This window comes from Cebus imitator, unplaced genomic scaffold (assembly GCF_001604975.1).
Source record: "Cebus imitator isolate Cc_AM_T3 unplaced genomic scaffold, Cebus_imitator-1.0 Scaffold116, whole genome shotgun sequence".
Taxonomy (NCBI): domain Eukaryota; kingdom Metazoa; phylum Chordata; class Mammalia; order Primates; family Cebidae; genus Cebus; species Cebus imitator.
In genome coordinates, this window is record NW_016107431.1 from 3,348,246 (window position 1) to 3,373,528 (window position 25,283).

Here is a 25,283-nt window from a genome sequence, read left to right on the forward strand (position 1 = left end):
TGAGCCACCGCGCCCGGCCTGAGAGCTTTCACCTTTAGGGGATGATACGATTCTGAATAACCAATGCTATTGAAAATGGAGATTCAGAAATATGAAATGGAGATGACGTATAAGTCATGGAGCAGGGACTAGCGTCTAATTAGATGTGCAAAATAGAGGGAAAGAAAACGATGTGAGTCATATCTTTGCAGAGAATAAACAAGTAGAATGGTCATCCTGTCAATCATAACCAAGAATAAAGTTCACATATTCAGCTGGTTTAAGTTAAATTCAAGAGGCATTTGGACCTTGAATGACAGGAAATGTTCAGAGTTGGGATAGAGATTTTCGGGGTTTTTTAAATAACAAAGTAGTAGTATAATCTGTGAATGTGTGTGAGATAGTTCACAAAATATATACATAAAGAGAAATGACAAATACTGGGGACTGAATACTGTCAATATCTAAGGAGAAAAGAGGAATCACCCATGATAATGCAAGGAGTAAGTGGAACAATTAAACCAAGAGAGACTGTGTTCATAAAATCTCAGAGATGGTAAAATGTAAAGGAGAATATATTAAAGTGCTTTAAATGGCAAGTATTTTAAAGTGTTGGAAGTGGTCAGTCGTGTTACGTATCTTGCACATTCAAATAATCTGAGAATAATAAGTGACAATTAGATTTTGCAGTTAGGCTTTTAGGGATCTTAGCAAGAACAATTTCTGTCTAAGGTAAGAAAAGTTGGCAGGTCACCAAGGATTAAGATGATAACAGAATAAAGGGCAGAATAAACTAGCTAGGATGAAAGGAAGAGAAGTTAATAAACAGACGGTAATGTAGGATTAAAATTATTTATTAAATATAGGAATAACCTGTACATATTTACATGTAGAGAAGAAAGGGCTGAAAATATAGGATAAAAAGCGAAAAAGCTAGGAAAGTACAAAATGTGAAAGTGGTACTTGGAACATGATGGATTAGTGTTAGAGATAAAAAGAGAGGCCTCTTTTCTTTGAAGCAAATAAGAAAAAAAAAATCCTAAAATAAATTAAGTTTAGAGACTTTTAATTATGAGAAAATATTAGTAGTCTAGCTATTTATGATTTTAATGTAGATAAAATTTGATACAATAGAGTTTGGCTCCATGATGACATTGGTTATTAGGGACAAGTTCCTGCTGATATAATTTGTTAATGGATTTTGTAGCACTTCTACTCTAGATCTTTAAGGACAGTGGAGATAGCCATCAATCAAGAGTCATTTAGATAAAGCCTAGTGATGAGACCCCTGTTGATAGTTCCCAGAACTATCACTCTATCAGTAGAATATATCAAATAAAGTTCACTGTAAAAATGGAAGTTCTTAGCACAGTTGTAGGTAAATAGCACACAGTAGGTATTAAATAAATATCTATTAACTTCATAACATGGCCTAATCTACATTTTAAAAAGAAAGATATAGCAACGGTTTTATCTATTTTTGTCCTTGGACCAGAAAATACTAGCACAACTAGTTTTAATTGGAAAATTATTAATGCAAAGATCTCCTATGTGCAAAATTTGCTTAATTTGTATTTGTGGCAGAAATTTTACACATTTCTGTAGTAATATTCTCTGTGATTTTAGTTCCTCTCTTTGAACATAAGAAGTTCCTGTTTTTAAAACAATCAAACAAAAGGCACTGCATCTCAAGCTTTGTTTTTAGAAGTTTAATATCTAGGGTACTGTTTGGTTTGTTTTTTATATTGCTTGAAGCCTCTGTGGAGTTGATCTGAAGAGGGATATTAAATGTGTTCACAATAGGACTCACACTGTCTCTTAGATGTGGTCCCTTAAGAAGTGGGAAACTTGAAGAAAAATTGCCCAGCCTATAGTCAACAGGCAATTTGTTTTGTCAACTGAGAATTATTCAGTTGCCCTGAGTTACCTTATGAGTTTCCTAGTCACTCTGCAGCTCTAAATGTAGCAGGAAAAACTGCAGCACAATACAATTGTCTACCTACATTTTACTGAAAACTAAACAATTATTTTCGTGTCATGAGCAAAAATCTGTGTTCAAAATAAGAGGATTGAATCCATGTCTAGTTTGTCCAACCTTCAACATCATGAAAACATTTTGTATTTATTAATTTCAGAATATTTTTGCACAGGATACACATAGACTGATATATTATTCTCATAGCCTTAGCATTTTATTTCAAAGTAGTCATTTGGGAAATGTTTTCCCTTTAAATAAAACCTAGAACAACCATTGACATCTTTTAAGTTATATTATATAGATGATAAATGTTTCAATATATAAAATGATACTATTTTCAAAGAAACTCTGTTATAATGGCCATTTTAAAAAATATAAACCTATAGGTCTCTTTAAATATATATATATATATATATATATATATATATATATATATATATAATGGAGTAAAATGCAACATTATTAAAGGAAACAAATAAATTTCTCTACTGTAAGTGTCAGAGAGAGCAAGAATATGCATGAGTAAACATCTAGACAAAACCTAGTGTAGCTAAGACATCATTGTCCATAGCATGAGATTTCTCTGGTACTATTACAGTTTTTAGTTGGATTCTCCAAGTCCCGAGGTTCTTTGACTTTGGAATTAGGAAAGGCAAACCAAAGGTGAACTGAGATTGTGGAGCACACACTCTTTAATGAGAATAATTTATATTTTAAGCAGTCTACTTATATACAGACATCTATACCACAAATTATACATGTTCTAATGTATGATTCTGTCTTTTTGGCAATGTCTATGCTAAAAAGTTCTTAAGTCTAAGTTCCAGTCATGTCTTATTCTAAATAATTTAGAGAAACAAATCTTCAAACACTTACATAGATAACTATTTTATTAGGAAAATTATAGCTTTGTCTTCAGGTACATCTGAAATCCTTGTGTAAAAGAGGTAGGATTCACTTTTACATATTTTGTATAATAACACCAATAACACTTATTTTTCTGGCTTCTAAATCTTATATACCAGATCTAAGTACAGTTAAATACTAACACTCCAGGTTCTTATCAGAAAGTGTTATTTCAGGATAATAATTATTTTCCTACGAATTTGAAAATCTTATTTGATTATGGATGACGGAAGCACTCACTTTGACACAGAGGCCACAGGTTGCTGTTCCATAGCCCAAATTGGCTCACATTTAAATATTTTATCGGACCTCTAGTATCCAAAATTTATTTTTGAATTGAATAACATTTCAAAATAAAGAGAATTAATACAAAATCACTTTTTTGGATTTTCATGAGAAACTGGCAAACTACTGCTATAACAAGTTTAAGAAGCCCTTATTACGCCTTCTTTACCTGCTTATTACCTTTGTAGTTGAGTTTGCAATGTCTACCTAGCAAAATGTTTGAATTCCAGATCCCTTTATTAATTGTGTCAATTTGAAGAAAACGTTATGTAAACTCACTAAGCCTCAGTTTTTTCCTATGTAAAATATGAATCATAACTGCTTTATCTTATAATTTAAGTTAAAGTAAGTTGCAGATATTTCAAGTAGTACAGATATTCCCTACCATTAATATGGTGTTACTAGGGAAACTGGAGCTATCTTCATCTCACCTTAGATTCCTCAGATGATTAATTTATTAGGTGATCAAAATCTGTCCTGTTACTGCAGGCTCCAAACCTGATTGGTCAGCATACAATTAATTCACCTTAAGCCCACAATTCTGTTGTTAGACAATTAAATCTGTGGCTTTTTATAGCATACATTCTAATTGTTGAGATATTAGATATTTGAGTCTGCTGACCAACACTTTCCCTTTGGATAAGTTACACAGATTGTCAAATTCCAAACAATTTGCTGTTGATTTATGATTAGAAATATAATAGGCAAGGTTAGTATATAGAGTACTTAAGATTTTGGGCTGCATATTTTGTTGTATAGGTGCTTCAAAGGGAAAGCATAGATTAGTCAGAACATAGGTTAGTGAACATGGCATCAAAAGCAGAGAATTATGTATAATATTTGAATAATTGATAAATTACGTAAAGCTGTATTGTTACAAGTGGGCAGGGGAGGTCTTGGCCTATCGCAACCATTTCTTTGGATTGTCTTTGGATGAACAGTGATTTAATTTGATACTGGAATACGACTTATTTCTTTTCTCATGCTCAAGCTACCTTCCTTCTAACTGATATTGATATTTTATTGGATGTGTAAATTCATGCCATTAGGATTCATTAAAAGCTTTCTCTTCTAAGAGCATCTTTGTCTTTCTAAGACAGATTGTCCATCCCTCTCCAGGATGATTATGTCTTGATCTTTCTATTTAATTCTCAAAGGTTAATCTTATTGTAAAGTCTCTGTAAAATTCTAGCTACAATTCAGATTGATTCTTATTCTCTGAGTTCCATGTAAGAACTTGCACCCAAAATTATATTAATTACCTTTTAACATATTTGTCTCTGAGTATTGTTTGTATGTTTGTTTTGTGTACATATGTCTATGTGGGCTTTTGAAAGTATGTTTAACATAATCTTTCATTATACATCTCTGCATTAATTATAATAATAATGTAACCCCTTTGGCTTTCATTTTTCTTTTTTTAAAATTTTTACTTATTTATTCATTTTTTGAGATGTAGTCTTGTTCTTTTTACCCAGACTGGAGTGCAATGGCACAACCTCACCTCATCGCAACCTCTGCCTCCCAGATTCAAGTGATTCTCCTGCCTCCACCTTCCGAGTAGCTGGGATTATAGGAGCCTGCCACCATGCCCGGCTAATGTTTTGTATTTTTAGTAGAGATGGGGTCTCACCATGTTGACCAGACTGGTCTTGAACTCCTGACTTCAGATGATCCACCCATCTCAGCCTCCCAAAGTGCTGGGATTACAGGTGTGAGCCATTGCTCCTGGCCTGGCTTTCATTTTTCTAACTTGTCATATAAGATGATTAGAAAATGTGTCTGGTTTCAAATTTTTTTTTTTTTTTTTTTTTGAGACGGAATCTTGCTCTGTCACCAGTCTGGAGTGCAGTGGCGCAATCTCAGCTCACTGCACTGGCTTCAAAATTTATTAAATTTTAACAGAAACTTATCTGTTAAAAATGGCTGACTTGAGGTGTACGGTACTTGCCTTCTGCACAAGAAAAGGAAGAAATCAACAAATAAACAACCACATGTTGAATATAGGACCTAAGAAAGAACACTGGAATTCAGCAAGAAAGTAAAGAAGAGTTTTTTGGAGCATTAAAAATTGGGATGGCAGGATAATAAAGAAGTAAAAAACCTGGCTGGAATCAGCTCAGAACCAAGAGAGACTACTGATTGCAAGAAAAAAATAAATGGAAGATAGCCAACAGTTCATATTTCCACCATGGTCCTTAAATTCCTGGTTAAAGGAGAGCTCCACAGCACTTATAGCCCTTTAGTCCACTACAGAGATCTGCTTAAGTACACTCAAATGCATAATTCCAGATATGAAATTAATAGTGGGTCCCCACACTGTGTTGTCACACAGTGCCATTTTGAGAATGAAGTCACTTCCAAAGTGCATTCTGCCCTGCATCTCTGCATTCCTGGGGCTCTACCATCATCCTACCACATTCGCCCAGAGGCCTGTAGTGTTGTGACACCAGCTGGACCCAGGGGAGCAGGTGTGTCCCTGGCATCAGAGCACACAATATGCAAAGCAGAAAATACTTCACAACGATTATTGTAGAGGAAGCTTATGCACATACACCCTAGGGGCCCAAGTAATGGACCACTCAGAGACTTCCATTAACTGCAACCCTATTTCCTACAGCAGTGGAGCCACCAGCTGCATGCTTTAAATTCCCTCTTAGGATCCAAGGACTCATCTGCCTGGCATCCCAGCCTTAAGAGAAGCCACACCACAACCTCCACAATAACCATAACCTAGGCCACTAAGGCACTTTCAGACACTGCTCATGCAGTTTAGAGCCAATAAAATCATATGGAACCTACCCTACTTCTACATGGAACTGAAGCCAAAGCACCATACCTAAATGACACTCTATGACAAATCTACAGAAAAAAGATTTCAAATAAACAGCCCAGTATGTATCTTAAGGAAATTATAAAGCGAGAATAAAACAAATCCAGAATTAGTAGAATAATAAGGATCAGAGTAAAACTATAAAAAATATATGCAAAAACATACAAAAAAGCAACAAAATAAAAATTTAATTTTTTTGAAAAGATAAAATCAACAAGGCATTAGATAGATTAGCTAAGACAAAATAGAATATGTGAATGAACAAAATTAGAAATAATAAAAGGGGATATTGCAACTGACACCACCCAAAATACATAGGATCATTAGAGACTGTAATGAAAAAGTATTTGCCAACAAATTGGAAAACTAGAAGAAATTAATAAATGATTGGATATACATAATGTACCAAGGTTAAATCATCAATAAAGAAAAAATCTGAACAGACCAATAATGAGTAAAATGAGGTTCAGTAATAAAATGTCTCCCAACAAAGAAAAGTCCAAGACTGGATGCCTTCATCACTGAATTCTATAAAATTTGTAAAACGGAACAAACACCATTTTTTCTATATTTTTAAAAATAGAGAGGTGGGAATTCTTCCTAAATTGTTCTCTAAGGGTGGCATTATTGGAATTCCTGACAAGGACACAATAATAAAATAAAACTACAAGCCAATATCCCTGATAAATATAGATGCAAAAAATTCTCAAAAAAAAATTTTAGCAAATAGAATCTCATAGCACATCAGAAATATTATACAAAATGATCAACTGGGATTAATCCCAGAGATGCAAAAATGGTTCATCATATGCAAATCAACAAATATTTTATATTACCTCAACAGAATGAAAAACCAAAACCATAAGATCATCTTAATAGATACAGAAAAAAAATGGGATAAATGTCATCAAAAATGATGAGTTCGTGTCCTTTGTAGGGACATGGATGAACCTGGAAACCATCATTCTCAGCAAACTGACACAAGAGCAGAAAATCAAACACCGCATGTTCTCACTTATAGGCGGGTCTTGAACAATGAGAACACATGGACACAACGAGGGAAGCACTACACACTGGGGTCTGTTGGGGGGAAATAGGGGAGGGAGAGTTGGGGTTGGGGAGTTGGGGAGAGGTAGCATGGGGAGAAATGCCAGATATAGGTGAAGGGGAGGAAGGCAGCAAATCACACTGCCATGTGTGTACCTATGCAACAATCTTGCATGTTCTTCACATGTACCCCAAAACCTGAAATGCAATAAAAAAATAAATAAAATAAAATAGTTAAGAGGGTAGATCTCATGTTGTGTTCTTATTATAACAAAATAAAATTTTAAAAAAGAACAATGCTTAAAAAAACAGTTTAGACGGAGTTTACCTCAACAAAATAAAGACCATATATGACAACCCCACTGCTAACACCATGTTATACTAAATAGGAATGAGTCAAAAGCAATTTTTCTGAGAACTGGAACAAGACAAGGTGCCTACTTCTACCATTTTTTAAATGTAATACTGGAAATCGTAGCCAGACCAATTAGACAAGGGAAAGAAATAAAGGAACTACAAATTGGAGAAGGATAAGTCAAATTGTCCTTCTTTGTAGGTGACATCATTGTATATGTAGAAAAACCTAAAGACTCCACCAAAAATACTATTAGAACTGATGAACAAACTCAGTAAAGTTACCACATACAAAATCAACACACAAAAATCAATAGTGTTTCTATAAACCAATAATAAGCTAGTGGAAAAAATCAATAATGCAATCTCATTTATACTAGGAATAAAAATAAAATACCTAGGAATACATTTAACCAAGAATGTGAAAGATCTCAACTATAATATCTGCCCAACATAGTTTGAAAAAATTGAAGATGACTCAAAATATTGGAAAGTTATTTTATATCAATTAATTGGAGTAATTAATATTGCTAAAGTGAATACATTACCCAAAAGGACCTATACATTTATTGCAATCTCTATCAAAATATCAATGGCATTCTTCACAGAAATAGAAACAACAATCCCAGTCAAAATAGAATCACAATAAACTCCTAATTGTCAAAGTAATATTAAGCAAAATCAACAAAACTAAACGTATCACACAACTTGTCTTCAAATATATGCTACAAAGCTACTGTAAACAAACCAACTTGGTACTCTTATAAAAACAGACACATAGAGCAATGGAAGAGAACAGAGAATCCAAAATAAATTTGCATATTTATAGCCAATAGATTTTTCTACAAAGGCACCAAGAACATGTATTGAGTAAAGGATGACTTCTTCAATAAATGATTCTGGGGAAACTAGATATCCATGTTCAGAAGAATCAAACTAGGCTCATTTCACTCACATATACAAAAACCAACTCAAAATGGATTAAAGACTTAAATGTAACACCTAAAGCTATAAAACTAGTAGAAGAAAACATAGAGGAAATGATTCAAGGCTGTTTTGGGGCAAAGATTTTATGGGTAAAACTTCAAAACCACAAGCAACAAAATAGAAAATGGACAAGTGAAATTATATCAAACTGAAATGTTTCTGCACATCAAAGAAAACAACCAGCAGAGTGAAGAAATGACCTGCAGAATGGGAGAAAATATCAGCAAACTATTTGTCTAACACAAATAATTAATATCCAGAATATACAAGGAAAGAAACTCAAACAAAACAATGGAAATACACACACACACACAATCTGATTAAAATGGAAAAATAATCTGAACAGTTTTCAAAAGACAACATACAAATGTTCAATAAGCAAATGAAAAATCATTCAACATCACTAATCATCAAGGAAATTAAAATAAAAACCACAATGAGATATCATCTCCCTCCAGTTAGAATGGTTATTACCAAAAAGAGAAATAATTACAAATGTTGAAGAAAAATGAACTTTTATACACTGTTGGTGGAAAGTTACTCAGTATAGCCATTGGGGAAAACAGTATTGAGCTAGTTCAAAACACTAAAAATAGAACTGTCATCTGATCCAGGATTCCCCTAAATGGATATTTATCTAAAGGAAATTAGTATATCCAAGATATCTCTGCAACCACATGTTACAGCAGCACTATTCAGAATAACCAAGGTAAAAAATCAACCTAAGTTTTCATCAAAGGATAAGAGGGTAAAGCAAATGTGATATATCTACACAATGGAATACAAAATTTTGTCATTTTTGGCAATTCTGATGAACCTGGAGGACATTATGTTGAATAAGTCAGGCACAAAAGGATAAACACCACATATTCTTAATCATCTATGGATCTAAAAATGTTGAGCTCACAAAGGTAGAGAGTAGAATTGTGGGTACTAGAAGCTGGGGAAGATGGTGAGGGGAGGATAGAGAGAGATAGATCACAGATACAAAAGTACAGTTAGGGAGAATACATTTTAATGTTCTATAACACTGTAGGGTAATTAAAGTTAAATATAATTTACTGTATATTTTTAAATAGCTAGAAGAGAAGATTTTGAATGTTCTCAACATAAAGAAGTGGTAAGTGTTTGAGGCGATAAATATTCTAACTACCATTATTTGATCATTGTACATTGTATACATGTACTGAAATCTCACTCTGTACCCCATATATATATATATATATATATACAATTATGTGTTTATTATAAATTAAAAAATATACCTGGGATCCTTTTTTTAACAATCACCTAATGTCATGATTCCCTTAATATTAAAGAAGTCATTGTATTGAATTATAAGCAATAATTATAGCATCTTTGACCCCAAAGCCTGAAATACATGTATAAAAACAGTACATATATTTTTAAAGTTCTTTAATTAATAAGCTGAATTTCTTCAGATTTTACTGTAAGTTCTAAAAAGAAAAAAATATTTACTACAAAAATATTGCTCTCAATATTGCTTCAATGAATAATACAGTTAATTGTTTAAAAGGTTGGTACAAAATTTATTAACTGAATAAATAAATTTAACACAAAAATATACTTTATTTTGGAGTTTGTAGATTTTAGGGCATCTCTTGTTAATTTCTAACTTTATATTTTAAAGTTATAAAGAAACATTTCTATGTATATTTCCCACTGTATAATTATTAATCTTTTAAAAGTTTAAATTTATATTCAAATATATTTTAATTATAATATTTTAATATTGTGTGATAGTTATAAAACTAGCATAAAATGTATAACAAGTGCTACAGTCATTGTACAGATGCCGTGATTATTAAAATAAAACTCATATAAAATAATAGTAGATTATAAAAATTCAATTTGATCCTAATTTATTGAAAGCAGCTGAGCTCTTAATTATTCACTTTGCCTCATAAAATTCAAGGTCTGTTTGTAATAGGTCAGGTAGGCCATGAAATCTAAAGAAATTAAATTGGGTAATATAAAAAGCAGAAATTTGCCTGAGGGCTAAGCAAAATCTTAGTGATGGGAAAAAAAAAGGAGAGAGGGAATTAAGTTTACACATACATGAACATTTTTCATTTGTATGTTCCTGTGTTCACATAAGAACGCCAGGATCTAAGTAAGAGAGTAATTGAGCTCACAATGAGCTCAGTAAGAATTAATTGGTAAAATGGTGCTTAATTTAGTTTCTAGAACATGTGTTCTTTTAAAACAGGCACTGATGTAAGAAACTTCCTTTCTGGAAGGTGTCACAATTTTTGTACAAATTTTGTAGTAATAAAAGGAAAAAAGTAGCCCAAACTGAAATGAAACATTTACTGTTCCCATGTGGCTTGTTGTGGCATTTTTAATCCCTGTTATCCTTTTCTGTCTGTTGGAATGCCACCAAGAGAAACAGCAGCTGAATAGCTGAATTCAGGTATTTACCCAGCAGAAACAGAGTTAAATGTAAAGGTCATTCAATAGGGGTTGTGGATTTGGTGAAAACAAATGCATTAAGAAAGGTGTAGGGCTATCATGTGAAAGGAAAAATAGATGGCGATATTGTGAACTACTGATCCAATAATTAGTTGTCCTAGAAGTCAGGTTCCCTAAAATAAGTAGGTATACAGCTGTTTAAAAAAAAAGAAAGAAAAGTATAAATTGGCAGTCTTTCCTGTATTCCATAATAAGAACCCAAAATACAGAAGTACCCAATGAATAAGCAAATAACTATTTTATCAAAACTTTTTTATGTTGGTCACCAGTCCACATTGAACCTAATTCCCTATAGAAGAGTGACAGAAAATACAATTGTTGAACAAATATTTCTTTCTGGTTTCCATAGCCTTATTGCCAGAAGAGACTTCCTAGATATTTTATAATTCACTGTTACCTCTTAAAATTTGTCTGTATTTCAGGTGATTTGTTTGGGCAGACATATCAGTCCATGCATCATATTCAAGTATATCTATTATTTCCTTGATGAAGTTATTTTCATGCACAATGCCTTGCTCTCTTTGTTATAAATAACAGAAAAATATGACAATTCCAAAACATGGATCTATATTCAGAGTAGCACCATTTTAAATAAACTTAGGAGTAAATATATATTCAATACACAATTATTTCCCCAGCCTTCTTTAATTCATGACATAAGCCAGATACTAAAACCAAAACAAACTTAAAAATACTGTAATACATAGATGCGTGTGTGTGTGGGTGTGTGGGTGTGTGTGTGTGTGTGTGTGTGTGTGTGTGTATTTATGCCTTGTTGGTATATAAATTACTTTTTCCCTGAAAAGTGGTAGGAATACATTTAGAGTTAGTACATTCTCAATTTCTTAAATAATCACTTTTGTTCTCTAACTAAAGTACATTATGACAAATCTCAAAATACATTGTTTTTCATTTATAAACAAAGTATTTTGTGTCACATATTAAAGGTGGCGTGCACTGGTGAGTTCCTTCTGGAGAGCCTGGAAAGGGGAGAATTTGTGGTTTTATAGTGGAGAAACTTGACAGACACTAAACCAGCCAGGTGATAAAGGTTAATACTATGTTAAGTCATGTTGATACTACATGCCCTTGATATGATAAGAATGGCATTTACGTTTGTAATCCAGCCTCTAAAAAATATGTTACCTCAGTCTAATCATAAGGAAAACACCAGCCATGCACAAATCAAGGGATATTCTAACAAAACTGACGATATCTTCTAAAAACTGTCAAGGTTTTCACAATCAAGGTTGTCACTGAACCTATTTAAATTGTGCTGCTATAGACCCTGTAGTATCTATACTAGCAAATCTATAGAAAGTAATCACAATTCTCTTTTGCCCTCTGCGCAATAAAGAGGATTCATTTCTTCCTCTTACCTACACTGAACCCGAGGAGCAGGAATGGCACAAAGCCCAGGAACAGAATCTAATACTCTTGCTTCCTTTTAGTTCTCCTACTTCCAGCCACATTGTTTTCAGATATAAAAAAATTTCATTATTCTTGATAATCTTTTCTCATATTTCATCATTTCTTTCCAGTCTGATACCTAAAATAAGCCATTTGAGCTTCAAAGTCAAAAATTGCTGGGGGGGGGGGGTTGTTTGCTTGCCTGTTTGCTCCAATTTGATTATTCTAGAATACACTCTCTAAATAAAATGATTACTACTAATGTGGTGGCCAGTTTGATGGGAGATTACTAGAGGAAATAAAGCACATCCTAGGCTGAGGAAAAAAATAATTATCTTAATGTCAGTAACTCTCTCTAGAATTTTTAAGGGTTTCTCATTACCTTCAAGCAAACTCCACTCAATGTGATTTTCAAGTTGTTTTTCAAACTTATCCCAAGCATACACAATAAATATACAACAAAACCTCATTTCTAAAATTAGCAGTTTTATTAATAATATTTACACAGCATGGTGGCTGTGCCATTGTCACACACTGAAATCTGACCTTTGATCTTATCTACCTCTCTAAATTTTTATGCAGATTTAAATGTTCACCTTAAACTTTTCTAACCACACCAGCTTACAGTGTACTTCAAATATTTTTTAGGAATAGAATTGAATCTCTTTCTTTTATTTGATAATTTACCATGACTTGCCTAGTGACATCTCTTGTGGAATTATGGAGCATTTGGAAAGCAAGCATGAAACTTTGTTCTTATGATATTTAAGTCTGCAATATATTTAAAAAGGATGTTAGACTCAAAATTTGAATGATTTGCTTATGATCTCAAAAATGGCAGGCAGCAAGACCAAGACTAGATCCACATATTATCTTGACTTGGAACTCCTGTCCTCAGTTTTACCCTTTGATTCTCTTGCTTTCCTTCTCCCTGGGAGATTTGGAAAGATTTCTGATTTTCTTGCATCTGTAGCAGCTTCTCTCAACACTGAATGGATAAATAAACCAAATTTAAATAACTTATAATAATATAAATCAATTGCTTATGTATTTAAACTTTCATAGAGACGAATACGAACAAAATGAACAGATTTATCTCTGATCCAGTTGTTCTCAATCCTAGTTCAGAAGCAAACTCAATACATTCTTTATGCTTGTTCTTTTCTCAGCTCCAGATAAGACTTTGCTACCAAACGAAGATTCCAAATGTTTTTCATAAAAGTTATTATTTTGACCCTCCTATCTATATCTCAAATATAGATAGGAGGATAATGGAAAAATGATAGAAGTTTTTAAAGTAGGCACATGACAGTTATGCTTTATGAACATGAGCATGTCTGAGCTAAAAGATTCTGATCCTTAGCTATGCACTCCATAAAGTGGGTGAAATTTGTCATGTTTGGTAATGTCAGTCCGGGCCAAGGAGTAGTGTTGTAATATTCAGCATTCTCAATAGCAACTATTCTAGTGCCATGAATATAGCATGAGCTGAATTAATTACTGACTTAATAAAATGTTGTATGGCCCACATATCAGAGGTGTTCAGTCTTGCTCAATAAATGATACAGTAGGTAATAGAATTAATTTATCATTGGTATATTAAGTACAATGAGACTGCAATTTATTTATTCACACTCCAGCAAAAACGTAAGTATGACTCATGTGACAAACACTGCAGTTTCTTGCCCAATATCCTTTTTGCCCTCTGTCCTTATTAATATAATCTTAGTTTGGTTTGGAGTAGAAATGTGTTCAGTTTTCATGGCTCCTTTGCCTCTATGATGGCAGTCATGGGGCAATAAGATGTCATATTTATTATGGGAGGGTAATAACAGTCACTATGTTTTAAAAAATAATAATAATAAAGGGACAAACTCTTCTGGCATAGGTCTGATGACCCCCTACTTTTCTTTCTTTATCTTAGACTGACTGTTGTGTGGTAGCAGTGTGTGAGAATGAAGAAGGAAGAATCTCAGTCTCTTTTTGCATCATGGAATTATCCTGAATGGCTTACTTCCAGACTTTGTTATGTAAGAAAACAATTTATTTAAGCTAGATAATTGGGTTTCTTTCATCCAAAGCCAAACATAATCCCAACTATGGCATTCTTTTCAAGTCAAATCCAGTATTTGGTTAGAGAAATAAGGTACAAAGTAACCTTATTATCCATGAAGACTTGTGCTTAGGGATATAGGTAGTCATAATATGTATAATAAAATTTCCTAAGGCTATTGTCCACCAGAAAGCACCAATTTCTGACAAAGATCAAAGACAAATTATACTACAGTAAGTTTCCTTGATCTGCTGTTTACCAAGCTCTTTTAAATCTGAAATCAGAAGGGAGAATTTCCCTGGAATAATTTACAAACCATCATTTGATGTTATTTTTGGAACAATGAGTTATTTCAAAATTTGAAAAGATAAATTATCAATTAGGTCATTCACCAACAGCAAAAAAATTAATTTAGAATTAAAATACCAAGTTAAAACTATTAAAATTTTTTAAATTGTATAAAATTATTAAAATCTAGTATGTAGTAAAATTAGGTTTAATTGCTATATAAGGTTCACATTTTATGATTTATTATCTAATATCTCTGAACTTTTACCTCAATTCTGAAAATATTTTACATTTTTACTTATGTAGTAAATAATGTTCTTTAAAGCTCTGCCATATGTCTAAAACTTTCATTAGTTTAGTTATTAAATAGTCACTGAGGGTTTATTATGATAGAAATTATGCTAGCAAAATTTGGCTTGCACTAGCTCTTGAAAGTCTTTTCTCCTTTCTTCTCAAGTCTGCATTCAGTAGCATTACAATTCATCTTGAAATCTGCTATACAAGGAATATTTACACCAAATAAATTGGCAAATGCTGAAAATAAGCTTTTGTGTGTGGGGGTGGGGTTGTGTGTGGGGTAAATGACAGTTGTTAAGCATTTACCAGCACACCATTGCAAGCAACATAAAAGTAACTAAGATGCCACTCTCTACTTATTTCTTCAACAAATATTGATGTAGTTTAATTTATTCCACATACTTATAGAGTTAGTGAAAATTGCAGATGTTATATGATCCTTTTATTCATTAATGAAAATTTTCGTTGAATGTCCATTACTAGTGGTTATGTGCTGCTGCTGTTTAGAGTTTACATTTTAGTGGAAAAGGTCCCAAAGATTTTTACAATATAGCAGGAGGTATTCTATCTGCTTAAAACCACTGTAATGCAAGGAAGTGTCTGAGAAGGCTCGGTGAAAGTGAAGTCGATGGGTTATGTAATTCTTAGCAGGAAAGAGCACTTGTGACTGAGATGGTAAACTGTACAGCACTTCACTGAAGTGGTTTCATTTGCCCTGAATCTTGACATTTGGAGAAAAAATCTTTAGCTAAAAGTTAGTGTGGGTGGTGGACAGATTACTCCTTTGCCATTTTGAACTTTAGACTCTTCTATTCTTACATTTTATAAAAATGACTTTCATGTATCTTTCCACCATTAGGCTTTGAGAACTCTTCACAAAACAGAAGATGAATACTAGTCTGTTTTGTTTCCTGCCATATAAACTGTCACAGTCGAAATTCCCAATAAATGCCTTCTGGACTGAATTCAGGTGGGAGAAATAAAACGAAAATGCAAGCTGTGTTTAGTAAATGGTGAGCACTATAATTTGACTGGATGAAAGATTGTGAGAAGTGAAGTGTATTAAAAGAGATAAATAAAAAAAAAGAAGTGAAGTCAGGTTATAAGAGTTTATTACATAGGGAGGACATGACCTTGATTTTTCATGGGCATTTAAAAAGTATTTAGTAGTAGGTGAGAATAATCAGATTATGGCCTAGAAGGATAATCTGTCAGCTGTTTTGAAGGTGAATTGCCATTTTGAGGCAATAATGAATATTTAGAAAATAATGAAATAATAGAGAGCAAATCAAAATGGCTACCATGGGCAGAAATCAATAAAAATTATAGAATACAGTACATTTCAAGGTAGATAAAGTATGAGAATTAGGTACCATTATATACAAAATAGGTGACAGAGAAGAACACAATAAATTTTGAGCAAAAGTGACTTGTAATATAAAAAACCTACTTGACGAACTAAGGAATTAAGAAAAGAACATACTTGGTTTTGTACATTTAATTTTCTTTAAAAATGAGAGGTTTTTCTTTATGTTAAGTTAGGCCCTTACATACTTCATAAATATATGAGGTATGCATTAACAAAAGTTAGAATTAAACAAATTCCTCAATATGCGTATATACAGTTATAGTTATTTGCAAAGAAGTATTGAATGTATTTAAAGCAAATATTTCACTTTAAGATAGATTACTGAAAGTATGTAAAAGAAACTAGGCCAGACACGGTGGCTTATGCCTATAATCCTAGCGCTTTCAGAGGCAGAGGTGGGAAAATTGCTTGAGGCCATGAGTTTGTGACCAGAGTGGGAAACATAGAGCAACTCCATCTTAAATAAATAAATAAATGTGTGTGTGTGTGTGTGTGTGTGTGTGTGTGTGTGTTGGTGGGTGTGTATAAAATAAACTAAACATAGTGCCCAATTTATTCTTATGCTTAGTCAAAATTTGTTTACTAATAGAGTTTCAAATAATTCATATTCCATTAACTCATGCAATATTAGTAAGATTTTAAAAATATACTTTGGAGTTGTTTAGCAGTAGTCTGACATTAATATGAAAAATATACATAAGTAATCAAACTGATATGTTATTCAATAAGTGATTAGAACACAATTGATTTACGCCCAAAAGGCCCATTGAGATTATGTGAGTCTCACATACAGCTTAATGACTTTAGATATGTAACCTAGAGATGTGCCTTATGCTATAAGTATGTATTTAATAATACTGTACTTATATAAATGGCAATGGGACACAAAGTCAAGTTTTATTTACAACTTTCTTCCGGGACTTTGATGCGAAATAGTTATATTAACCCTTTCTGGAAGGCATGTTAACCATTTCTTGCTGCTAACTACTTACTAAAATTGGGCTATTCTTATTCCTTGTTATAATAAGTCCTGCTACTATGTCTTATAAAACAATCTATCAATTCATTTTCTCCATTAGAAAAAGTCAGAATAATATTTGTTTTTATACCTCATAGGAATGTTTTTGTTAAAGAATAATACTTTAAAATGCTTTGAGATGTTACAAAGAACAATTTCTGCTCAACAGTTTCAAAGTATCATCATGATAACAAATATATGAAAACTATAATATGAACAATGGTTTTATAATACAGGAAACATCTGACAAAACCCTGAGAGTTAAGTGACCAAAACTGCTAAGTGGTATGATATGAGATTTACTTTAACCGCTACCACTTCTTTAGGTAAGTTTAATATATTTTCAGAGGGACTATTTGTTGCCTTTTCGTGGGTTAAAAAAAAAAAAAAAAGACATACTAATTCTCAACATAGTTTCTTATTTTGTTTAAACCCATAAATAATTGATTTCAAAAAGGTATATTTAGGATATGGAAGAGCATGTGTTCATATGTGTATACCATTGCCAGCTATTGTTAAAATACACAAGCATGTTAAAAATTATGAAGTTAAAGAAAAGGATGTCCTAACAGCCACAAATATTAACAAAGCAAAAACTGACTATTCAGGAGACACATAAAACATATTGGACAATATGTATAATATAATAAAAATAATAAAATAAAAATATTTTGACTACTTCTTTCCCATTATATGCATTTAGTAATAATATACAAAAGAAGAAACATAATATCTTACAGAGAAGCCATCTGAGATTTCTTTAAATGCAGAATAAATGATGTAGGATCATTGTGGGAATTAAAACAAGTTTTGTGGAGTTGATTAGAACATGTTTGTCTCATTGAATTTCTATTTCTGACTGATCAACTGATTAATAACCCTGTGAATTTTTAGATACCACAAAAGTGAAAATGTAAATCACATTTTATCTTTTTTTCCCCAAAGAATAACAATGTGTTTTCATGAAGTTAACGCAGATTCTCAGTTGGCCACATTAACAATTTATACACTTTCCCTATGTGACACATTACATCCTTCAGATGTGAGCTGATGAATAGAACATGCATCTCATTAAGGGACAATTGCAGGTTAGTAAAATCTAACTTTTACATCAGAAGCCAACTTGTTTATGGCAGCTAATCAGAGCAATTGATAATACAGTTTATAAATGAAGAATATTGTGCCCGTTGTACATGGGAGAGCCTTTTTGTGTATTTTAAAATGGTAGTCAAAATAGGTCCAAATGCTTGGAATTTTAATCTAGCCTGGTAATTAAATAAATTATTCTGTTGCTTCAGGAAAACAAATGATAAAGCAAAAATGCAATTCTTAGAATAACCAGTAATTCTGGCTCATTAAATATGTCCTAAGGTCTTCCTTTTTTTTTTTTTTAAGGTTTTAAATGATGCTAAATCAGTATTAAGAATCTGAAAACCTTTTGCTATCACTCTGGTCCAAGCTATGAATATCTTTGGCCAGAATTATTACAATGACCCCCGAGTTGATTTTCATGCTTCTACCCTTCATCCCTACAGGATACTCTCAGCACAGCATCCAGAGTTATTCCTTTTAATAGGTCAGACCATTCCCATATTCAAAACCCTAAGGAAAAGGAAAATTGCTCACAATGGCCAAAATCCCTACATGTTTCCCATACTCCAAATACATCTGTCTAACCTTAATCTTTTGCTATTCTGCTGCCTCACATTTGTCTAACTGTAATACTCTAGCTTTCCATTACCTTGATAGTGTGCTTCCACATCAGTGTATTCTGCCCTGGTTGCTTTCTCTGCCTGAAGATTCTTTTTCCCATATTTCACATATCTGAGTCTCTTACTCGCTTCAAATAACCTTTTCATTGAGATAACATTCCTAACCTGCTCTACTTTACATTATAACAGTTGGGACCTTCTCCTTCACATATAATTTACTTATTTATTATCTTTATTGCATGCTTCCTTGCAGGAATAAAACGTCTTAAAGGACAGAGCTTTTTCCTTGCTTTGATCACTGATGAATCTCAAGAGCTTGAAAAGTGGGACACTGTAGGTAGTTAATAAATATGTACTGAATTAATGTATGAAGACTTCCCTATAGTTGGAGGGTGGAAAGAAGTGATTACCTCTTACTATATCAGGAAAAATAACCTGACAATAAAGCTTAGAATGCCAATTAGATAGTTAGTATAAATAATTAAACCACACACCGAAAAACAAGACAGGTACTTACTAAGTGTCTTCTTCACTATATGCTTTAAGTGTCTGTTCCTTTTCTAGGTAGATTATAATGAAAGCTACCAAGCAATCTTTATGTAAGTTGAGATTGTGGTTAACCATAAAAAGTGAGTCAGTCAAGAGCAAAAACACTCAACTATTTTCTTAAATTCTAAATTCAGTTTGATGTATATCAGAACATTTTAAATAAATATAAACATTAGTGCATGGTAGACAATGAAATAATCTAAACTTCATGTATACTAAAAGTGTATATCTCTTAAGGTCATTTGCTTATAATATGAATCACACAGGAACGTAGTATGTTCAATTGTGCAGAAAATGTGTCATCCAGCTTCTTTGAGATAGTCTATAATGTAATGGAAAGCCAGTATTGGTTTAGAGCTCACATACTCTGTAAACCCATTCAGTTGAAAGGTCTGCTTCTGCTGTTGAAGAATATATTTTTATCTAGTAAGCATCAGTTCCTTCAAGAAAGCAACCAACTAACCACTGAAAGTCCCCTCTCTGTCAGGAAGAGCAGAGGGTTATACTTCTGTGTCAAAGTCCACAGAAACGGGTGGAATAAGTCTTGCAAGCTTAAAATGTATCATTGCAACAAAAGTAAATGAAATTAGATAAAAGCTGCAGTCATTAAACTATTGTTTCATTTTTGAATATGAGGTACATTAATATTGACTTATTAAGTAGTTCAATTGTATATTTTTTCCAGGGTCATAAAATAGCAACTTAGGTTTCTTTTGGGGAAAAAAATGTAGAAAATATTTCAGCATTCTTTTTTTCAATTAAAAAAGATAAGTAAAAATCTGAATACTGCTTTGAAACTTTATCTAACTAAGCACAAACCACATGGAAAGATGCAAAAATGTAAAATTAACTTTTTGCTGTTCGGAAAAAGAATTTGGATTTGATAGCAAGCGAGCGAAAATGAAAACATGCATAATTTACACTACAGATGGGTATGTTCTCTGCATTAAATGATACCTAGCGATTTCAAGGAGAAAAAAAATAAAGTGACAATCAACATTAAGAAGGTGGCAGAAGTAATCAAACACATGCCATGTGTAAGAAAAGGCATAACGAAGTTTCCATAAGAATCTTTTTCTCATGACTCAGACACCAAATAACTATTTCACAAGCTTCAGCAGAAGTTCCAGTGCACTTATCAATAATGCATCCAGCTACAGCTTTAGATATTAAAACAAGAGAATATTGCCTATATCAAAGAATCAAAGCTCAAACAAATTATACTATGGAGCTTAAAACCAGACAAGAAAAATACGAGTGTGAAGGAGATGGATGGTATGCAGATGCAAAAACACTTTGTGGAAAGTTGAGAAAAATTAGCAGTAAGGCATAAGGCCTTACATTTTATAAATCATAGCTGAACCAAAGATTCCAAGATTAGAACAAAATGCTTGCCATTTAAACAATATCTATTAGGCAAGGGAAAGATGGAGAACATTGCCATTTAAAGAAATTGCTTTGCATACAATAATTTCATTGGCAACAACCACTGTGTTTGTTGAATACCTCTGTGGAAGGAGAGCTATATTATAAAACTTTGGGTTCTGAATTGAAGTACATTAGTAAAGGAACAAAGTACAGCTAGCATTACCAAGTTTGATATTTATACTCACAGATAGAGGATCAACCCATCCCCAGTGATAATTCATAAATAAGTGTTATATGGAAAGAACTCATCATTATAAGTTTAATGTACAATAATTTTTGTTGTACTTTAACAGTTAAATATTATTGTAAGTAGATGATGCTTTAACTTAGCTGATTCTCCATTTTGTATTGCTTTTTTTGGTTTAGCAATATTTTACCAACACATTCCAGGTATGTGTCAGTACATTCAGGAAAGTAAAATCTACAAAAGTCCATAGTATATGGCACTATAAGTTTCTAATACATATGTGAAAATAATCTCTTTATCAATTACTAGGCAAATAAATTAAAATAAACATTCTGTGATTCATGTTGGGTTCTACGGAAGCCAGTCAAATTAGATTCAAATTCAGATAGAGCTATTAGGTAACAAAAATGCAGAAGATTTAGCAGATGGTAATCACATATGTAAAATGCATGTTTCTAAAGCCCCAAAACTTTTAACTTGAGTAAGTTTTAGAAACTTCTTTTTGAGGGTAATCAGGGCACTATTTTCCAATTTTTAATCTTTAAAATTTGCTTCAATTATAACTTGATTTTCTGGGCTCAGGACCCTCACTTAAATTAAAGATGTTAAAGCAGATAGTGTTTATATCTGAATCATTTTCAGGCTTCATCGATTCAAACTATATTGTATCTAAATATCAGGGTAGTCATGTGTTTCTATCTAATCTCTTCATTAGGCCCACTTACAAAATCTTGACTCTAATATCACTTAAAGAAGAAAAATAACTACCAAGAGAAAACCCGCAAAATATAAAATGTCAGTTAACATCTTCTGGCCATCTAAAAATCTTCCTTAGAATAAAAAATATTATTTTTTCCTTTGATTGTCAATATAATGTTTTTAGATAGAATAGTGAGTTTTTCAATGGGAAAATTCTTCAAACTCATACTTAAAAATAATTTTTCTTAGTGTAAACATGTTTCAACTGATGATTCAATGGTAGAGGCATTTGTTCCTGAGCTGTAGTACACAGGTAGTACATTTGAATGTGTGCTCTTTTAAGAAACTTAGGTGCTGCTCTAAATTGACAACGTATTTATTAAAAATTCAACTGGAACAGAAGAAAATAGGTATTTTGGGCTTCATTAAGTATTGAATATACATAGTAACTTTACTGTAAGACTTAATTGGTTTTAGAGAGAAATAGTATGTTTGGTATCACCAACAAAGATCATAACTTGTAATGATATTTTCTCAGAGACTATTTCCACCCCAAATGATCTTGCCACAGTTCGGATAATCATGGCCCAGCACCCAAGGTGTATTGGGTTATGGAAGTGGTATGTGTGAAATTAAACAAATAACTATTGCTATGTCTTTACATTTTGGTTTTTTCTATTAGCCAATTAAAATTATTATAACATATTATTATATATCTGTTTTTCAACTGAAAAACAAGTGCTATAAGATGTAAAGTTTAAGAAATTAGAATTCAGGAATATGGACTTTGACCTTGATTACTCTTAAGTATTACCTAACTTTATTTGATTTTCCTTTCAAATCCTGCTTTAAGCAATGAAAGATACTTTAAATATCTTCTAAAATATGGTCATTGTAAGCCACTAATGATTTAGGTAAAAATAAGTATTTTGCCAGAGTTGTTTTAAAAAATGCTTTGCAATCCTAGTAATAAGATTACACAAATTAAATGTATACACGCCATTCTACTTTCCTCTGAATATTGATGATAATGATTTTTTAAAGAGTGTTGTGTGGTTTAAGAGTTAACAAAAAGTAGTAGAAATCTGCCTGGCATATGGTAAGGAATCAATAAATGTTAGTTACATTATTTTTAAAAGTCTGTTTTATTTATCCTTAAACATATATATATATATATTTTTGAGACAGGGTCTTAGTCTGTTACCCAAGCTGGAGTGCAGTGGTGCAGTGGTATGAGCATAACTCACTGTAGCCTTTCTATCCAGGGTTCAGGTGATCCTTCTGCCTCAGCACCCTGGGTAGCTGGGAGTACAGGCATGGGCCACCATGCTGGGCTAATATTATATTTTATATATATTTTTGTGTAGACATGGAGTTTTTGCTATGCTGTCCAGACTACTCTAAAGCTCCTGATTTCAAGCAATCCTTCCTCAAACCTCAAGTTCTCAAAGTGCTAGGATTACAGGTATGAGCTACTGCTCCTGGCTAAACATAAACTCTTAGGAGAGCTGAACTGTTATTTTTTTGTACTGAAGGCTGAAGCATATTTTGAGCAAGGTATATTTTAAATTTATAAACAGGCTTTGAATACTTTTATTACTCCATGAATACATAGCTTATGTGGTAAATTATGTAGATGAAAACATTGTTTTACCTTTTTTATTGATATGCTGCAATATTGTTCAACAATATAATGTTTTTACATTTGTATTTGCAATTCGTGTGAATGTTTATTTTTCTAGAATAATTATTTGCAACAATCAAGACCAACCACATTAAGACAAAAAGTTTACAAAATGACAGGATCATTTTATAAATTACAGCTCTGTTGGTAGAGTAGCTATATAAATAACGCTAGGTATGTGTAATAAGCACACTGTACATACTTCAAAATTTGCCATTTAATTGTATTCTCTAGTAGCCCATTTGGTTAATATGGGCAACGTTAATTTAAGTTGGCAAAGCAACTGCTACATGTGTAAACAATGCCATTTCATTACCTTATTCAGTGAAATAAAAGCTAAAGCTCCCCTGGAAATAGCCTGGAAATGTCTTTTGCAATCTGGTCTTTTTCAGCTTAATATTAGGAGCTATTTTTCACAATAAACTTGCTCCTTCTATTAGAATTATTTGTGCATAGATATTACTTCCTTGAAATGATTGAGTGGACCCTTTGTACATAAAAAAGTGCATGATTGAATACTTGAGTTTCCCCAAAGTGCACAGTTGAAACCCCATTCTCTAATGTGATAATATTAGGAGGTGGGGTCTTCCTGTGGTAACTAGAACTAGGTGAGGTCATGAGGATGAAGCTCTCATGAATGGAATTAGTGTCCTTATAAGAGTCCCCAGAGAGCTGGCTTCCTTTCTCCCTCATCTGATGAGGGAGAAGACTGCTGAAGAAGACTGATGCTGTAAAACAGAGAATAGGCTGTCACCAGTCATCAAATCTGCTGAAACTTTGTACTTGTACTTCCTAGATTCGAGGACTGTGAGAAATAAATGTTTATTGTTTAAGTTACCCAGTTTATGATATTTAAATAGACTAAGACAGAGTACTTCCCTGATATGTAGCAATTTTTTGTGAAAATTAAAGGGAGTGAAAACAATAAATTGCTTAGGGAATAAAAAACAAAACAGAATAAAATAGAACTATTGAAGACAGAAATTCAAAATTCTTTGAAAATAGCATTTCATTATAATCAATAGAATTATTCAAAAATAAATCTAATCTATTGTAAATTTAATAATATACCACAGTTTATTTTAACAGAACCACAGAAAGAGCATTCTATTAGGTTGAACAAAAAAAGATTTCTGATTTTTTTTTAAATGTTTGTAGTTTTATAACAGATATTATTAGGCAATGTGAAAGATTCTGTGTACTAATTCAGTCGACTCTAATGATTTTACTATCTCATTGTGTGCATATTTTTAATCATGAAAACAAATAATTGTGTTAGAAGACAGTCTGCGTAGTAAAATACATATTATTATCACAGGTTTAAAATGAAAGTAATTAGTAAAGTGTAAACATTAAAATAATAGTTCACTTATCCATTAAAAGATAACTTTTGTCTACATTCATGGTAAAATTCAAGATCGATTACTACAGTGCAATAATTAAAGGATTAGTTCTAAAGATTTTCAAACAGAGTGGATTTTCTAAAATGGAGTTAAATGATCATTGAGAGATGAAAAAATGTAAGCGTGGATATGTACAATGCCATGGTGTAACATTCCAATTACCTTCTGTAGTCCAGAAATAGCATGCAATTTCCACACCTAGGAATATAGTAGGATGTTATTTATACAGCTTGATACTGAATATATTGTCAACATTTTTTTTTCATTTCTGGGCCTATTAGTTTCTCTTCCTCTATTTCTAAGTTAAAAGTGACATTTCCCTCA